Below are 19179 nucleotides of genomic sequence, written 5' to 3' on the forward strand. Positions count from 1 at the left end.
AGTCAGAACCCTGAGGTGCTTCAGCATTTAGAGTTGGGGAAAAGGAAGAAGATGCAAAGAAGACTGGTAAAGAATGACTAGTGAGGCCACAGAAACCCAGAAGAGTGTGGTGTCAAAACGCCCTGAAAAACCACCTGGAGGACCGGACCTAAGTGGCTGCTGCCCCCTGGAAGCAGGTCCCCCGCGGGGAGGGGGAAAGGAAGGGCTGCACTGCAATGCTTGGTTCCTTATCCCGAGCTCACCCTTCCCATCAGTCACTACACAGCAGCAGAGAGGAGGGACCTGGGCCTGGAGAGTTCCACAGAAGCCAGGGGCATGGAGATGGCCCCCACATGCCTGCTGCCTTCGCCTTTCTCTTCCAAGAATCCAGAGTGGCTGAATTGGTTCAACCCTCATAACCGATAATTCTCCTGCACTTGAATCTTACTCTCTCCAGTCTATTTTACCACACAGAATGGGACATGGAATCTCTCAAAGCCCAGCTCTGCCCTTCTCTCTCTCTCTGCCTCCTTCTCTCTCTCTCTGTCTCTCTCTCTTACTTACACACACGCACACACACACGCACACTCACACTCACACACACCCCATTTAGCAGCCGTCAGTGTGAAACGGATTAAAATCCAAGTTCTTTTTTTTGAGACGGAGTCTCGCTCTGTCCCCCAGGCTGGAGTGCAGTGGCGCGATCTCGGCTCACTGCAACCTCTGCCTCCTGGGTTCACGCCATTCTCCTGCCTCAGCCTCCCGAGTAGCTGGGATTACAGGCTCCCGCCAACACGCCCAGCTAATTTTTTGTATTTTTACATGTTAGCCAGGATGGTCTCGATCTCCGCCCGTCTCGGCCTCCCAAAGTGCTGGGATTACAGGCGTGAGCTACCGCGCCCGGCCTAAAATCCAAATTCTTTAGCAAGACGTCCAAGGGCTTCCCTGATCTGACCCCGATCAGAATCCTTCCTGTCCTGGGGGGGCGCACCTCTCCTTGGAGGAGAGTGTTCTCTTCCTCCTTAAAGGTTTGCCACAATTGTGTGTGCTCCATGAAGGTGCTTGGTAAACATCTGGAAACCCTCAGGACACCTTCCATAGGCTCTTCTGTTCCTTGTTTCCCTGCCATGGCTTCCCCACCGGAGGATAAGCTTCTGGAACAGGAGCAGAGACGTGAGTGGGTGGATCGGCAGGGCAACTCTCTGGGCACCCAGTTGCGTGACAGCTTTCAGGTTTTGGACTAGTTTTGGCAGTGTTATCAATAAGTGGTGACTTGTTATCCACATTTAAAATTCTTAAATTTGCCTCTCAAAAAATCGCCCAATTAAAAAAATTGCAAAAGAAAACAGAAGAGAAAAGAAAAATTACAAGAAAGTTGGAAACATTTTGCTGACAAAAAGTTTTTGAGAACTTTTGGACATTGCTTTATATCTACATGCTTGTAAATGAGCTTCTTTGGTTAAGTGTGAATGATTAAAGCTTTACATGGGTACATGTAGGAATTTCCTTATTTAAGCATAAGGGATTACATGATTTTTGTTTTATTAGAGAATCCCTTCTCCAGCCAAACAAATGTTAAAGAGATTTGAAGGGGCCCCAAGTTATCATCCGCTGCCCAGAAGCCCTCATGTCTCCATCTGATTCTATAAAGGAGTGTGGGTTGGTCAGTCTTTACATTTCCTGTAACTCTTAGAACGCTGTTAAATAAGTGATGCTTTACACGTGGTAGGGCACTTGCTGTGTTCACCGGAATCAAACTAACGGACAAAATCTCAGCTGCACTTATAAATTCTACCACCAGAGGGCAGTAAGTCATCACTGATGGGATTGCCCTGCTGTCCCTTAGGTGCAGGGCAATCCCATCAGCGGTGTTTGGGGAGGCGGGGAGGTGGGTGCGGAGTGCAGATGCGGGGGAAGGGAGGGATAAGGAAGATGTTTTCATATGGATAATCCTTTGTGGAAGCCGGAAAAACCTGCCAGAGGGATAACTCAGCTTGACATGATTCACAGCTTCTTAAAGCACTGTGTATAAACACAACTTTCGTATTGATTTTTCTATACATCCAAATTTCCCCTTGATCTTTCAACCACAGTAGTTCTGAAATAATATACACTTCTCTTGCTTATGTGGTTCAGATCTTCTCTTCCCAACTCCAAGACTTCTAATTGGTTCATAAAGCAACATTTAAGAATACGAAGTCCACTTCCTTCCCCATTTAATAAAGGGACACCTATAGCGCCTTCTGAAGGCCTGCTATGTGCCAGGCACTTTACATATCAAGTCCTTTTTATTTATCAAAACAACCCTGTGAAACAGTTACCATTAACCCCATTTTACAAATGGGAAAACGGAGGCACAGAGAGATAAAATCATTGGTCCCAGAACAAGCCAGTGGCAGAGTGAGGATGTGAACCCAAATCTGCTGGCCTGCCCACTCATGCATGTATCCCAGTTTTTCTCCACCTCAGCCCTATTGCCGCTTTGGGCTGGATAGTTCTTTTTTTGGGGGCAAGGACTGTGGGCTGTGTATTGCAGGATGTTTAGCAGCGTTATCGGCTTCTACCCACTTGATATCAGCAGCACTCTTTTCCCTAGTTGCAACAACCAAAAATGTCTCTAGACATTGCCACAAGGCCCCTGGGTAGCAAACCGTCATCGGGGAGAACCGCTGATGTAGAAAAGCCTTGGCTGGGCTTCCGGATGCAGCAGACCAGTGTTGCCTTACAGCAGGAAGCCAGGGCTCTGTCCAGGCGCTGGCCTTCCAAGTGTCCCGCTCCAGCTGTCTTCCAGTTGCTGCTCTCTTAGAGTGAGGCATCCACGGTACCTACCTGCTGCACTTCCACTTTTCTGCACCATATTCTATTTTCCAGGGCCTCCCTGGGCTTGTTGCTGGTTCTCCTGGCTGCTGGAGTGTGCACCTCTACCCCTGGAGTGTGCCCAGGGTGTCTAGCCAGTGGGGAGGGCGGTAGACAGAGCTGGACATGGGAACTAGGTTATCTGGATACAGAAGTGCATGCAAGGCCCCTCTGCTGGAGGATGCTGTCAGAGGTGGGAAGAGAAGGGTGATGGGCTGTGGGCCAGGGTCTCCATTTGTATCTTGACTAGTTCAGGGTGGGCCTGCTTCAGACCCCTGCGGCTGGGGTAGTTGGGGGAGATGTGCTTGTAGGTGATACATTTGTGACACCCCAGTTTGAAGACCTCAGAATCACCGTGTCTGCCGACACAGAAAGGCTGTTAGGGCTCCAGGCTGTCTCCTGAATTATGTTTCTTTAGGGAAGTTTTCACCATGTTTACTGCTCACTTGGTGGTCATTTCCTACCTACAAAAGTCACTCTTTTTCTCCTGGAAAAGCAGACAGGAGTCAAACCAACAAAGGCATATGGAGAAGAGGGGCTCAGCCAGGCTCTCTTACCCACTGAGGAACCCTCACTCATGACAGCCTTCCAGTGGAGAAGCAGTCGAAATCATGGCTTGTAGCCCCCCCAATGGAAATAGCTTTACTATTTTTATTAGAGGAAATCATTGAAATGACTTACAGGCATATTTGACTACAAGTAATAGAGGTGTGGAAATGTTTTAACTCATTTGCAAATACTTGAAGTACAAAATCTACTCATAATTCTCATTAATGGGTATTTATTTATTTTTAATTTTATTATTATTATACTTTAAGTTTTAGGGTACATGTACACAACGTGCAGGTTTGTTACATATGTATACATGTGCCATGTTGGTGTGCTGCACCCATTAATGGGTATTTATAATGTTGCTTTCAATCGTTTAAACACAATAAATAATACATATCTGTCAACAGAGGACTGGTTATAAATTTATAGCACATCCGCATGCTGGAACCCAAGGCAACCATTACAGCCAGCAGCAAACTTAAAAAGATGAGGCACACTGGGTGTGGTGATGCACGTCTTTGTATCAGGTACTAGAGAGGCTGAGGTGGAGAATCCTTGAGCCCAGGAGTTCAAGTCCAGCCTGGGCAACATAGCAAGACCCTGACTCAAAAAAACAAAAACGAGAAAAAAAGATGAGCCAAGAGTAATTTATTCACATGACAAGTATATTCTGAGCCTATGGTATGTGTTAGTGCTGAGTAAAACCCTGGATAATAAAAACATGCTTTGACTTGCAAAGATATCCATCATAGAACATTAAGTTTAAAAAGCGAGATCACAGCATACATAATACAATCACATATATGCTATCATATATTTATACAGAGGTAATAGTAACCATTTACTAAATGCTAAGAGTCACTGCACACCAAATATTAGGCTAAGCATGCATGTATGATAATTTTATTTAATCTTCACATCTATGAGGTAGGTTTTTTTTTCTTTTCTTTTTTTTTTTCTTCTGAGATGGAGTCTTGCTGTGTCACCCAGGCTGGAGTGCAGTGGCACCATCTCAGCTCACTGCAACCTCTGCTTCCCACGTTCAATCGATTCGCCTGCCTCAGCCTCCCAAGTAGCTGGGATTACAGGCATGCACCACCATACCTGGCTAATTTTTGTATTTTTAGTAGAGACAGGGTTTCACCATGTTGGCCAGGCTGGTCTTGAACTCTTGACCTCAAGTGATCTGCCCACCTCTGCCTCCCAAAGTGCTGGGATTAAAGGTGTGAGCCACTGTGCCTGGCATGGTTTTAAATACTTTTAAGTGCATACATCTCACCTATTTCTTGCTAAATTTAATCCTTGCTATTTCATAGCTTCAGCTTTGTTTGCTGCTTCAAAGTGGAACCCCTCCCCTCAGTTTTCTAACTGGATTTTCCTTTCTTTGTCACAGTATTTGTATTAGTCAGAGTTCTTCTCTAGAGGAATGGAACTTATTTTGTGTATATATATATATATATATATATATATATATATATGAGTTTATTAAGTATTAACTTATATAATCACAAGGTCCCACAAGGTCCCACAATAGGCTGTCTGCAAGCTGAGGAGAAAGGAGAGCCAGTCTGAGTCTCAAAACTGAAGAACTTGGAGTCTGATGTTTGAGGGCAGGAAGCATCCAGCATAGGAGAAAGATGTAGGCTGGGAGGCTAGGCCAGTCTCGCCTTTTCACATTCTTCTGCCTGCTTATATTCACTGACAGCTGATTAGATTGTGTCCACCAGATTAAGGGTGAGTCTGCCTTCCCCAGCCCACTGACTCAAATGTTAATCTCCTTTGGCAACACCTTCACAGACATGCCCAGGATTACTACTTTGCATCCTTCAATCCAATCAAGTTGATACTCAGTATTAACACCACAAGTTCACCCCTTGTCAACATGAACCCATACACATCTCCTGAGCTCATACATAATCTTCAAATAAAGACAAGAGTAAGGTCATAATTATGCCTAACATAATACAACTATCTTTCACACAACTGGAAACGCACCAATCCGCAACCCAAATACTATTACATAAAGTTTACTACTTAAATGCTGATGTGAAGTCAATAAATCTTATGTCACATGATAAAGGAAAAGAGAAATAAAATGAAGATATTTTCTTAGTGCAGGTGTACACATGCACCAACATGTTTTTAACAAAAGAAGGAGGAAATACTCATGACAATTACAGTCCTCGTTTCTATAGCTGATCACATGGTCGTATCTGGTATTGATGACTACCTTCCTCTACTACCCATTCTGTGCTCCCTTTGCCTTCAGCAAGCGCCTCAGCAGGTCGTGGTTTTTTTCCCTGGTGGAGTGACCCAAACGTTCATTCCTGAAGGGTCTAGGTCATTTGTAGTCCTGCCGGGATTGGGCTGTTGTAGTTTCCCATTGACCTGAATCACAGGGCATGGTAATACTAAGAGACGCTCTAATGGATCTTCTGCATTCCATGCCTGCCCTTTCTTACCTCTGTTATGGAGTAGTAGACTAATTTCATCTTGATAGTCCACGTCAATCACCCCAGCCACCTGGTGAGGACAAATCTCTGCCCTTTCTATGATGGAAGAGGTCCAATATAATTAACTTGCCACCAGGTAGCTGGCTGATCACCCCGAGGAATGGTTATTGAGGGTTCAGTGTTGGTCTCTGCTGCTGGCAAATTAGGCACTCAGCAGTGGCCGTAGCCATGTCAGCCTTGGTGAGTGGAAGTCCATGTTGCTGAGCCCATGTGTAACCTCCATCCCTGCCACCATGGCCACTTTGTTCATGGGACCTTTGGGCGATGACAGGGCTGGCTGGGGAAAGAGGCTGAGTGGTGTCCACAGAACGGGTCATCCTATTCACTTGATTATTAAAATCCTCCTCTGTTGAGGTCACCCGTTGGTGAGCAAGTGCTCACCAACATGGGATACAAATATCTTCACAGTTTTTGACCACTCCGGTCCATCCACATACCTCTTTCCCAAATTTCTTAGTCACTAATTTTCCAATCGTGCTTCTTCCAAGTCCCTGACCATCTAGCAAAACCATTGGCTGCAGCCCATGAATCAGTATATAATTGCACATCTGGCCATTTCTCCTTCCATGCAAAGTGCACAACCAGGTGCACTGCTCGAAGTTCTGCCCACTGAGAATATTTGCTTTCACCTCTGTCCTTCAGGGATGTCCTAGAAAGGGGCTGTAGTGCTGCAGCTGTCCACTTTCGGGTGGTGCCTGCATGTCGTACAGAACCATTTGTGAACCAGGCCCTAGTCTTCTGTTTCTCTGTCAACTGATCATAGGGAACTCTCCATTAGGCCATGCATGCAGGCTGGGGGAGAGAAGGCAGGGTGGCAGGAGTGGAGTCCATGGGTTTTTGAGTCACTTCCTCATGTAACTTACTTGTGCCTTCAGGACCTGTTTGAGCCTGATCAAGTATATACGACTTCCATTGGATGATGGGATGCTGCTGTGCACGACCCACTTTATGTCTAGATGGGTCAGAAAGCACCCAGTTCATGATAGGCAGTTCAGGTCGCATGGTGACTTGACCCATAGTCAAACGTTCGGTTTCCACCAAAGCCCAGTAACAGGCCAAGAGCTGTCTCTCAAAAGGAGAGTAGTTATCTGCAGAAGATGGCAGGGCCTTGCTCCCAAATCCTAGAAGCCTCCACTGTGATTCACCTATGGGGGCCAGCATCATTATCTGCCACTGACACCTCAAGCACCATTGGATCTGCTGGGTCATATAGCCCAAGTGGCAGAGCAGCTTGCACAGCAGACTGGGCCTGTTGCAGCGCCTTGTCCTGTTCTGGTCCTCACTCAAAACTGGCAGCCTTTCGGGTCACTCGATAAATGGGCCAGAGTAACACACCCGAATGAGAATGTCTTGCTTCCAAAATCCAAATAGTCCCACTAGGCATTGTTCCTCTTTCTTGGTTGTAGGAGGAGCCAAATACAGCAACTTATCTTTCCCCTTAGAAGGAATATCTCGACAGGCTCCACACCACTTGACCTCTAGAAATTTTACTGAGGTAGAAGGTCCCTGAATTTTAGTCAGATTTATTTCCCATTCTCTGGCACGCAAATGTCTCACCAATAAGTCCAGTGTGTTTGCTACTTCTTGCTCGCTGGAGCCAATCAGCATAATGTCATTAATGTAATGGACCAGTGTGATATCTTGCAGAAGCAAAAAGTAATCAAGTTCTCTCCAAATAAGATTATGACACAAAGCCAAAGAGTTGATATACCCCTGAGGTAGGACAGTAAAGGTATATTGCTGGTCTTGCCAGCTGAAGGCAAATTGCTTCTGGTGGGCCTTATGGACAGAAATGGAGAAAAAGGCATTTGCCAAGTCGATGGCTGCATACTAGGTACCAGGAGATGTATTAATTTGCTCAAGCAATGAAACCACATCTGATACAGCAGCTGCAACTGGAGTCACCACTTGGCTTAGCTTATGATAATCCACTGTCATTCTCCAAGATCCATCTGTCTTCTGCACAGGCCAAATGGAAGAGTTGAATGGGGATGTGGTGGGAATCACCACCTCTGCATCTTTCAAGTCGTTGGTGGTGGCACTAATCTCTGCAGTCCCTCCAGGCATGTGATATTGTTTTTGATTTACTATTTTTCTAGGTAGAGACAGCTCTAATGGCTTCCATTTGGCCTTTCCCACCATAATAGCTCTCACCCTACCAGTCAGGGAGCCAATGTGGGGGTTCTGCCAGCTGCTAAGTATGTCTGTGCCAATTACGCATTCTGGCACTGGGGAAATGACCATAGGATGAGTCTGGGGACCCACTGGACCCACTGTCAGTTGGACCTGAGCTAAAACACCATTAATTACCTGACCTCCATAAGCCCCTGCTTTAACTGGAGGACCACAATGATGTTTTGGGTCCCCTGGAATCAATGTCAGCTCAGAGCTAGTGTCCAGTAGTCCCCGAAATGTCTGATCATTTCCCTTTCTCCAATGCACAGTTACCCTGGTAAAAGGCTGGATTTGGAGGTCTCCTTGGGGAAGGATGGGAGAAAGATTCACTGCATAAATTGTTGGTAATGTAGTGGGGTCCTTCTTCCAGGGAACCCAGTCTCCCTTTCATTCAAGTGTTTCTGGGTATGTAAACTGGCTCAAGTCTGGAAATTGATTGAGGGGCTGTGATTCTCTGTTTTTATAATTCAAATTAGTCTTTTGTCCATTCAATCTAGTTTTCTCATTATATAAATTAAGTAGGAATTCAGTAGGCTTCCTGTCAATTTCACTTCTACGAACACAGTGATTAATTAGCCAATGACAGAGCTCTACATGAGTCAGACTATTTTGATTGCTGCTTTGTCTCTGCTCTCCATTACGGTAGCTATGCCCACCTAGCCTTTGATGGTTGAGTGCTGCCACTTGGCCCCTGCCACCTCGGGATCCAATTATTCCCATTGTATTTAAATTTCATAGTTGAGTGACTGCAGTTCCCACTGTTACATTTGACATGCAGAGAAGAGCAATTACAGGGCTCTTCAAAGATGCAGGTGCTGCCCTCACAAGTCTATTTCACAAGGCATTAGTTAAGGGTATATCTTCTGGATCCTCCCAACTGGGATGAGTAGGTCTAAAGGGACTAATCCAGTCCACCATCCCAATCTCCCTAAGCCTTTGGATTCCTTCCTGTACATTAAGCCAAGGAAGATCAGGCATTTCCAGCTCACTCACAGTGGGCCATCTTTTAATCTATATTTCAGCTAACCAAGCAAATAAACTATTAGAACCTTTTTTTTTTTTTAAACTCCCTGAGCTGCAACATTAAAAGTGAGTCCCTACTTATTGGGCCCAAATCAATACATTCAGCCTGATCCGACTCTGTGTTCCTTCCACCATTATCCTATGCCCTTAATATCCATTCCCATGCCTATTCTCCAGATTTCTGTTTATATAAATTAGAAAACTCAAACAGTTCTTTTTGAGTGTAGCGCACCCCCTCATGGGTCACACTCTCAACCTCACCTCTAGGGGCCCGCCGGGACTTTAGTTACAGGTCTAGAAGCAAACAGGGGTGTTGGGGGTGGCTCCTGAGGAGAATCAACATTATTTTTCCTGGCAACTGCCTCAGGGGAGGCCATCACTGTTGCCTCCGGAAGGGCAGGGTTTATCTCCTCAGACAAAGGTGGAAAGGCTGATGGCAGCATGGGTCCGGGTGGGGATGTTGCCACTACTGGGGATGGGGAAGCTGTTGCTTCTGGCAAAAAAGTTTCCTCAGAGTTCACAAACTCGGTGTCCCCAGCTTCACCAAGATCCTCCCACACATCCCCATTCCAAGTTGCAGGGTCCCATTCTTTTCTAATTGGTGCCCCTCACTTTAACAGTAGACAGCTGACAAGGCTGTGTATGCAACTTTCATTGCAGGTCAGCCATTTGCGTGATAAGAGCTTGTCTCTGTTTTTCCACAATTTCACTTCTTTCTCTACAGCAGATAAGACTCTCACTCAGGGTAATCTTAGCAGATTTTAGACTTGGTATCTGCTTCTGAAGCTGGGAGACAGAATCCCTGAGTTCATCATTTTCTTTAATCACTTTGTCCACTGAACTTAGAAGCAACCAACTGGCTTCATTATGTTCCTTTGTTCTCCACATATGGTCAAAGTTATTATGTATAGGGTCACTAAACTTCTTGCCTCTCGTGAGCGGTGAATCAGGAGAGTCCAATGCATTTATTTTACATAACTCTTTAAATGGTTTACACCAAGGACTATCAGTGCTCTCCATACTATTAGAAGTAGAGTCCTTAGCATTTTTGAGTCTAATCATATTAAGCAGCCAACTCCAGAAACCCCCAAACCAACGAAAGAACTCCATTCTTAATATTCTGTTCCTCTAGAAGCACTCCTGGTGCCAAAATCTGTATTAGTCAGGGTTCTCTAGAGGGACAGAACTAATAGAATATATATATATATATATATATATATATATGTAATAGAATATACATATACATATATGTGTGTGTATATATACATATAGTTATATGTATATATATAGGAGTTTATTACATGATCACAAGGTTCCACAATAGGCTGTCTGCAATCTGAGGGGCAAGGAGAGCCAGTCTGAGTCCCAAAACTGAAGAACTTGGAGTCTGATGTTCGAGGACAGGAAGCATCCAGCATGAGAGAAATATGTAGGCTGGGAGGCTAGACCAGTCTCACCTATTCACATTCTTCTGCCTGCTGTATATTCGATGGAAGCTGATTAGATAGTACCCACCAGATCAAGGGTGGGTCTGCCTTCCCCAGCCCATGACTCAAATGTTAATCTCCTTTGGCAACACCCTCACAGACATGCCCAGGATTAATACTTTGCATCCTTCAATCCAATCAAGTTGACACTCAGTATTAACCATCACATACGGGATTTCACCTTGTTGGCCAGGCTGATCTCGAACTGACTCAGCCTCACAAAGTGTTGGGATTACAGGTGTGAGCCACCATGCCTGGCCCAGTTTTAAATACTTTTAAATGCATGCATCTCATCTATTTCTTGTTAAATTTAATCTTTGGTATTTCATAGCTTTAGCTTTGTTTACTGCTTCAAAGTGGAACCCCTCCCCTCACTTTTCTTTTCTAACTGGATTTTCCTTTTTATGTCTTGATATTTGATTCTTGGGTGAAAATTTTCTACTCAGCCGCTGTATTGAACCACCTTATTTTTTTATTTTGGTGAAATTCTTATGACAGAAATTTAACCATTTTAAAGTGAAAAATTCAGTGTGAATTTAGTACATTCACGATGTTGTGCACCCACCATCTCTGTCTAGTTCCAAAACATTTAGTCACCCCAAAATAGAACCCTGTGCCCATTAAGCTGTTCTACCCCATGAACCATCTTACTTTTCTGAATCGATTTTTTGGAAACCAGATCTGTGGACTCCATGGGTACCATTGAGCCATGTAGCATTGCCAGGTAGGGAAATGAAACAGGTGTATGTTTTCCCCAAATCTTAGACATATCCCTACCCTCATACTCAGCCTGCTAGGAAATAAATAGTTCAAGAAATTCACAGTGAAATGACCCTAGACCTCCTCTGGCTGGTCACAAGCCTGGGCCTTGCTGCCAAGGATAATTGGTGCTTCCGCAAGGCTGGAGCTGAGCTATGTGCTGCCAGGGCTGGCCAAGAAGCCCTGGGTGCTTGGAATGGGTGGAGGAGTGGGAGTGTGGGCAAACAAGCCTGGAAAGCCAGTCTGGTTTGTCATGGTCAACACCTAGGGACCTACATTTGCATACGATCTGCATATTATTTTTATAAACTGAAACTCATCCTTAAATTTCCGACATTCTTTAAAAAATTTTATGTTTAAAATAATACATGACCCCCCCTTTTTTTTCTTACTGTTATCAGAACTCTGCCTTTTAATCTCATTTTCTGTTTGTCTATTGCTAGGGTTGCTGTGTGTGTGTGTGTGTGTGTGTGCCTGTGTGTGTGTATGTATATGTGTGTATATGTGTGTATGTATATGTGTGTGTATGTATATTCGTGTGTAGTGTGTGTATGTATATATGTATGTGTGTATATATGTGTATGTGTGTGTATGTATGTGTGTATATGTGTGTGTATGTGTGTATGTGTGTATATGTGTGTGTATGTGTGTTGTGTGTGTATGTATATGTGTATGTATATGTGTGCGTGTATGTGTATGTGTGCGTGTATGTATGTGTATATGTATATGTGTATGTATGTGTGTGTATATGTGTGTGTATATGTGTGTGTGTGTGTATGTGTGTATGTGTACATATATGTGTGTGTGTGTGTGTGTGTGTGTATTGATCTGGGTGCCATGTCCTGTGCTAGGCACTGAAGACATAAAGACAGTAATAATCTAGGCCTGGCCTTCAATGAGCTCCCATCAACTTTCTTGACTCTAAGCCATGGCTCTCCACCTCTGTACCCTGTGGCTTCTTGCTTCTCTTTCTTCACATGCAGCCAGCGCTGAGGCTGTGGATTAGTTGTATGTAGCAGAGACCAGGTGTGGGGCCAAGTAGGTTCACAGAGTCAGCTCTCAGTGGGTCACTGTGCCAGGACACTTGTGACTCCTTGTGGGTGGTAACCCTGCACGCTCAGAGCCCCTGCCTTAGGCTTTTGTACTCAGCTCCCCTGAGTATCTAATGTTGGCGTCCCAAGTGTACCATGCACTTGGATCTGGGCCCCGCTCGGGTAGGGTGGGAGGCTGATCCTGGGCGACACTGGAGATGATGCCTGAATCGGTTGGTTTGGGTTTTCTCTTTGTTGCACTCCCGGAGCAACCTCAGAATCCACACTAAGGACCCCTCCAGCCTGCTGGCCTCACAGTTCCTACCTTACCTCTCCTGTCCTTTGACCTATTCTCTTTTTCAATTATATATTTTCTTTATTGATCGTTTAAATAGAAATTTCTGAAAGAATTAACGTGTTAATTAAACTAAGATTCAACAATTTGCCATAGTTGGTACTGTATTGTGGAAGTAAATATGAACAGCAAGACGTCTGGTCATAGAAAATAGAGTCAAATCAAGATTTAAAGTTGAATCAAGCAACAGTAAGCTGCCATACAGGCAAAATGATCCACAGAAGCGAGGAATGGAGCCCAGGGCCCAGGTGATGAGATCTCAGTTACCCCCGATGCCTCATTTCCCTGTGTTCTACCTAGAGCTCTACCTACATGTAAGCCAACAGAGAAATTCTGGGAGAACCTTTGACTGATTTTAAGTGGAATAGATGAATAATTACCTCATTTCATAGAAGTGTGAGTGTCAGAGATCTTGGCAGATCAACATCCTCCCCCTACCCTACTCTTTCTTTCGTTTTATATTTTTTACTTTAAACATACACAAAAGTAAAACAATTGTTCATTAAACTTGCTGTATTAGTTTGCTCTCCAGCTGCTAATAAAGACATACCCGAGACTAGGTAATTTATAAGGGAAAGAGGTTTAATTGACTCACAATTCCCCATGGCTGGGGAGGCCTCACAATCATGGCAGAAGGCAAAGGAGGAGCAAAGTCACGTCTTGTACGGTGGCAGGGAAGATAGTGTGTGCAGCGGAACTCCCCTTTATAAAACCATCAGATCTTGTGAGACTTATTTACTACCACGAGAATAGTATGGGGGAAACCGCCCCCATGATTCAATTATTTCCACCTGGCCCCACCCTTGATACTTGGGGATTATTACAATTCAAGGTGAGATTTGGATGCAGACACAGCCAACCCATATCACTTGCTGTACCCATTATGCAACTTCAACAAACATTAGTGACCAACTTTGTTTCATGTATACCTCATACACTCTCCCTATTCCCTTATTTTCAAGCAAATCCAGGTTCTTAAAAAAAAAAAAAAAAATATATATATATATATATATATATATATATATGAAAATGGTATTGGGTTATTTTTTTTAAGAGTCTTTAAATTTTAGTGACACATAACCAAATGTTTACAGATGATATAATACAAGAACTTGGATTTGCTATAATCCCAGCACTTTGGGAGGCCGAGACAGGCGGATCACCTGAGGTAGGGAGTTTGAGACCAGACTGACCAACATGGAGAAACCCTGTCTCTACTAAAAAAAAAATACAAAATTAGCCAGGCATGGTGGCCCATGCCTGTAATCCCAGCTACTTGGGAGGCTGAGGCAGGAGAATCGCTTGAACCCGGGAGGCGGAGGTTGTGGTGAGCTGAAATCGCGCCATTGCACTCCAGCCTGGACAACAAGAGTGAAACTTTGTCTCAAAAATAAATAAATAAATAGATAAATAAATAAAATCATATTGCCAGTCATTGATGATCATTGCTTAATAGATTGACTCATTATGGGTTGGAAAAATGATTATATTCTGCCAATATTTCTGTGTTGTTTAGCTAGAGTAATCTTGTAAAGAGAATTGGTCTTAATCAACTAAATAGTTTATTAATTATAACAAATATTATAGAAAAAGTAGGACGAAATCTTTATTCTTTGTTTTTACTTATTTACCAGTTTTAAAGGTAGTAAGTTGGTTCTCTAGCATCTTCCAAAGGTTACCAATGATTTTTTTAGTATTGATATGAGCTAATGAATTAGATATACTTGATGTGTTTCAATCCTACAGTTATTATCTTTATCAATGGTAAAATTGTCCTATCTTCAGCCAGTGAGGATTTACTTGGTTTGATTCCTGAGTCTTTTTTGACACAATCTTAGTAGTCTTTGACAGTTTCCTTGCTATCTGATACCATAAGATATTTCAGATTTATCTTGTACATTTCCTGCCTCAGAATTATCCATTTGTCAAGACTTCCAACTCCTTTTAATGGGAATGACATTTAGAGACCATAATCTTTGTGCTTGAGTGTTCATTACTGTTTAGTTCATTAGTATAGCTGGGCCTTTTGTGTGGACAGAACTAGAAAAGATGAGTGTACATATGTAGATATTTAGGATAAAATTAATCATGAATTCATATTGATATTTCTAGTTCAAATTCAAGATTGTAGATTTTTTTTAAAGATGGAGTCTCATCTGTCACCCAGGCTGGAGCGCAGTGGCACAATCTTGGCTCACTGCAACCTCCGCCTCCTGGGTTCAAGTTATTCTCCTGCCCCAGCCTCCCATCAATAGCACCTTTGACCACAACTCACATTCTGGTTTTCAGTGTCACCATCAAATTGATTATTTGGTTTATTTCACACGTCACACACAGCAATTTTAGAATATGAATACCAATACACATACCAACATGAGGAATACTGAAAACCACTCAAGAGGTTGTGGTTTTTGTAGGGTTTTTGGTTCTAGGGTATATTTCATTAGGGACGTACACATTTTTGTACTGTTATTTGGAATGGTTAATGCTACAAATTGAATATATAGTTGGAGTCACCTGTTACATTTTACTTTTGATTTCTAGGTATTACTCTGTAAGTATATTTTTGTTGTATAATTTATAAGTAAATTGCATAATTCCACAGTCAAATATTTTAAATGAAGTTGTATTCAAAGGAGTTTGTCTTAAATCCCTGTATTCTCAACCCCATTTCCTCCATCCCTCATAGGTAATTATTTTAAAAAGTGTTATGGTTGATCCTTCCATAAAAAATACAAATATATGTATTCATAGTCTACTCTTTTTTGAAAACGTGGTAGCATACTGTGTGTGTGTGTGTGTATATAATTTTTTTATTATTTTTAAGGATAGGATCTCACTATGTTGTTCAGTCTGAAGTACAGGTGCAATCACAGTGCAGTAAAGTCTCAAACTCTTGGGTTCAAGCAGTCTTCCTGCCTCAGCGCTCTAAGTAGCTGAGGCCTCAGGAATGAGCCAGCATGCCTGTCCTCTAGCTCATTTTTCTGTAGAGTTTTTGGCCATTTTCTTCCCTATTTTTAGAAGATTTTTACATTTTAGAGATTTTAACCCTTTTGTGGTATAAATTCGAAATCTTTTTTTCAGTTTATTATTTGTCATTTTACTTTGTGTATAGTTCTTTTTGCCATGCAGTACTTTTTATGCTTTATGTAATTATGTTAAACTTCCTCTTGTTCTGATTTTGAGTCATAGGAAAGTTTTTCCTACTCCAACATCACAGAAGAATTTATCCATATTTTCTTCTAGTATTTTGTAGTGTCTTTTTTAAAACATTGAAATCTCTGATATTTTTGGAATTTTTCCTGATTTACAATATAAGCATTAGTTCCATTTTTTCCCCTATATGACTATGCAGTATATCTCTTTCTCTGTATAATTATATCAAGAAAGTATCCATTGGCTTCTATTCTATTGAGTGTTTTTAAAATGAATGGACATTGAATATTAGAAAAAAATTTATATTTTTTGTAAATATGGAAGTGATCATTTGATTTTTCCTTTAGCTTTATTAATAGAATGGATTTTATTAGTGGATTTCTCTTTTTTCTTATTTTTTGAGACAGAATGTCACTCTATCACTCAGGCTGGAGTGCAGTGGCACAGTCTTGGCTCACTGCACCCTCCACCTCCTGGGTTCAAGTGATTCTCCTGCCTCAGCTTCCTGAGTAGCTGGGATTACAGGTACCCACCACCACACCTTGCTAATTTGTGTATTTTTAGTAGAGACAGGGTTTTACCATGTTGGTCAGGCTGGTCTCAAACTGCTGACCTCATGTGATCCACCTGCCTCAGCCTCCCAAAGTGCTGGGATTACAAGCATGAACCATTGCGCCCACCCTATTAGTGGATTTCCTATTATTAAGTTGTCTTTGTATTTATGGACCAACTCCATTAGGTCATAATGTATTATTTTATATGTGTTCTGTTGGATTCTGTTTGTTATTTTGTTAAAGATTTTTGTAACAGTATTCATAAGCAAGACTGATTTTTTTGTGTGTAATCTTTGCCAAATTTGCTATCAGTATTACACTCACTTCATAAAACAAAATTAGAAGATTTCCTTCTTTTTCTATACTCTGTAATAGTTTAAATTGCATAAGGATTATCTGATCTTTAAAAGTTTGGTAAGATTCCTTTTTTTTGTTTATGGAGGAGGTCTCTAAGTATTTTCTCTATTTCTTCTATGACAATTGATCTGCTTAACTTTTCTTAGAAAAACTTCTATTACTGTCTATTTTGGCAAATTATATTTTTCTTAAAAATATCCATTTTTATAGGTTTGAAGGTTATTTGCCTATTGTCATGCAAGGTAATCTGTTTTTGGGGAAACATTTTTGTTTTCTTAGTTATTTTTCTTTGTTTCTAATTTTGAACATTTGTATTTCCTTCCATTCTCATTTTTTTTCTTGATTACATTACCTACATTTTGTGTTAATTTTGTTTCTGATTTCTTTTTTAAAAAAGAAGCAGGTTTTAAAATTTATTTATTGTTTTTTATTTTCTAACTCATTGATTTCTGTTTTAATCTTTATTTATTTTCTGATTTTTTTTGTTTACCTCATTGCTTTTTTTTCTAGCTTTTTGAGTTGGTGTTTATTCCCTTATTTTGATTCACATAGATATAGATATTTAATACTATAAATTTCCCACTAACTGCTTTTGTTGTATCTATTGTATACCGCAGATTATGATATGTCATGGTTTCTTCATAATTACTTTCATGAAATTCTGTAACTTCATCTGGTATTTCTTCATTTGATTCAAGGATTGTTTAATAATGTGATTTTTAGTTCCTAGGTAGAAAAATCTTCTGGTTTTAAAATTTTATTATTAATTTCTAGTTTTGTAGAATTGTAGAGAGATAATGTTTGTGTTTTTATTTGTGTTCTTTGGGACTTAATTGAGTTTTTTTGTGTGCGACCAAAGATATGGTCAATCTGGTGACTGTTTCAAGTGCACTTAAAAAGAAACTGTAGTTTCAATGAGGAGGAATACATTTTTGAGATCTGTTGCACAGAATGGTGACTATAGTTAATAATGATGTACACTTCAAAATTTAAATGTCTGCATGACATACACACACAAAGATAAGTGTGAGATGAGGGGTATGTTAATTAGCTTGATCTAATCATTCCATAATATACAGTATACATATATATCAAAACATCACATTGTGCCCCATAAATATATACAATTATTATTTGTTAATTTAAAGTAAAGTTTTAAAGGAAGATAAAAAGAAAATAAAGAAGCTGTATTCTGTTATTAGGGATCAGAATTGGATACATACTAATAAGACCTACCTTACTATCATAAGGTCTTAATGTGTCCTGAATTAAGATAAATGTGTTAAAGTCTCCTATTAGTTTTATTTTTCCTTGCAAATACTATAGTTTCTTCTTTATGAAAGTGATTGCTATATGCTAATAACTGTATATCTTCATGGTGAATGATAGGTTTTATCATTATAAAATGCCTTTGTCTCTTTCACTATGTTTTTTTTTGGATCTAAGTTCTGTCTTATCAGATAGCAAGATTGTGACTCCTATTGTTGGTGTTTTTTTAGATTTACATATAGTTGGTATATCTTTGTGCATTTAAACATTGTTAACCTACCTTAATCTCTTTGTTTTAGGTGTGTCTCTTACGTATAGCATAGATTTTCATTTTGCTTTGTTGGCAACCTAAAAATCTTTTCCTTTTAATGAGTGAGTTAAACATATTTACACTATTGATATGATCAGTGTGTTTGGCTCAGTTCTGTCGTATTATCATGATATACGTCATATGTCTCTTTTATCAATATCTTATTTGTCTTTCACTTTATCAATATCTTATTTGTCTTTCACTTTGTGGATTTTTTTCATTCTCTCCCTCTCTCAATATATCTTTTGGTATTGAGGAAAGTTTTAATTTTTTTCTAATGGTTATCTTTTTTTCTTTTTGAGATGGAGTCTTGCTCTGTCACCAGGCTGGAGTGCATTGGTGCGATCTCGGCTCACTGCAACCTCCGCCTCCCGGGTTCAAGTGATTCTCCTGCCTCAGCCTCCTGAGTAGCTGGGACTACAGGCATGCACCACCATGCCCAGCTAATTTTTGTATTTTTAGTAGAGATGGGGTTTCACCATGTTGGCCAGGATGGTCTCGATCTCATGATCTCATGATCCGCCCTCCTCAGCCTCCCAAAGTGCTGGGACTTTATACTTCCTCTAGTGTTTTGTCTTTTTTTTTTTTTTTTATGGAGGTGGACTATGGTCTTTGGTGCCATAATATGAACAATACCAAATTCACATAGTAACCTCTTCTCCCTGTCCCCTCCTTTCACACCAATATTTGAAGTAATATTCTCTTTCTCCTAGATGTTACATATAAGGCAATCGGTAAGCTCATTCTAGTTTTCATACACACTCTCCATTCTTCCCCATTTTGTGAGAGTTGTGTTTACATTG

Source organism: Pan troglodytes, chromosome 15 (genome assembly GCF_028858775.2).
Source record: "Pan troglodytes isolate AG18354 chromosome 15, NHGRI_mPanTro3-v2.0_pri, whole genome shotgun sequence".
Lineage (NCBI taxonomy): Eukaryota > Metazoa > Chordata > Mammalia > Primates > Hominidae > Pan > Pan troglodytes.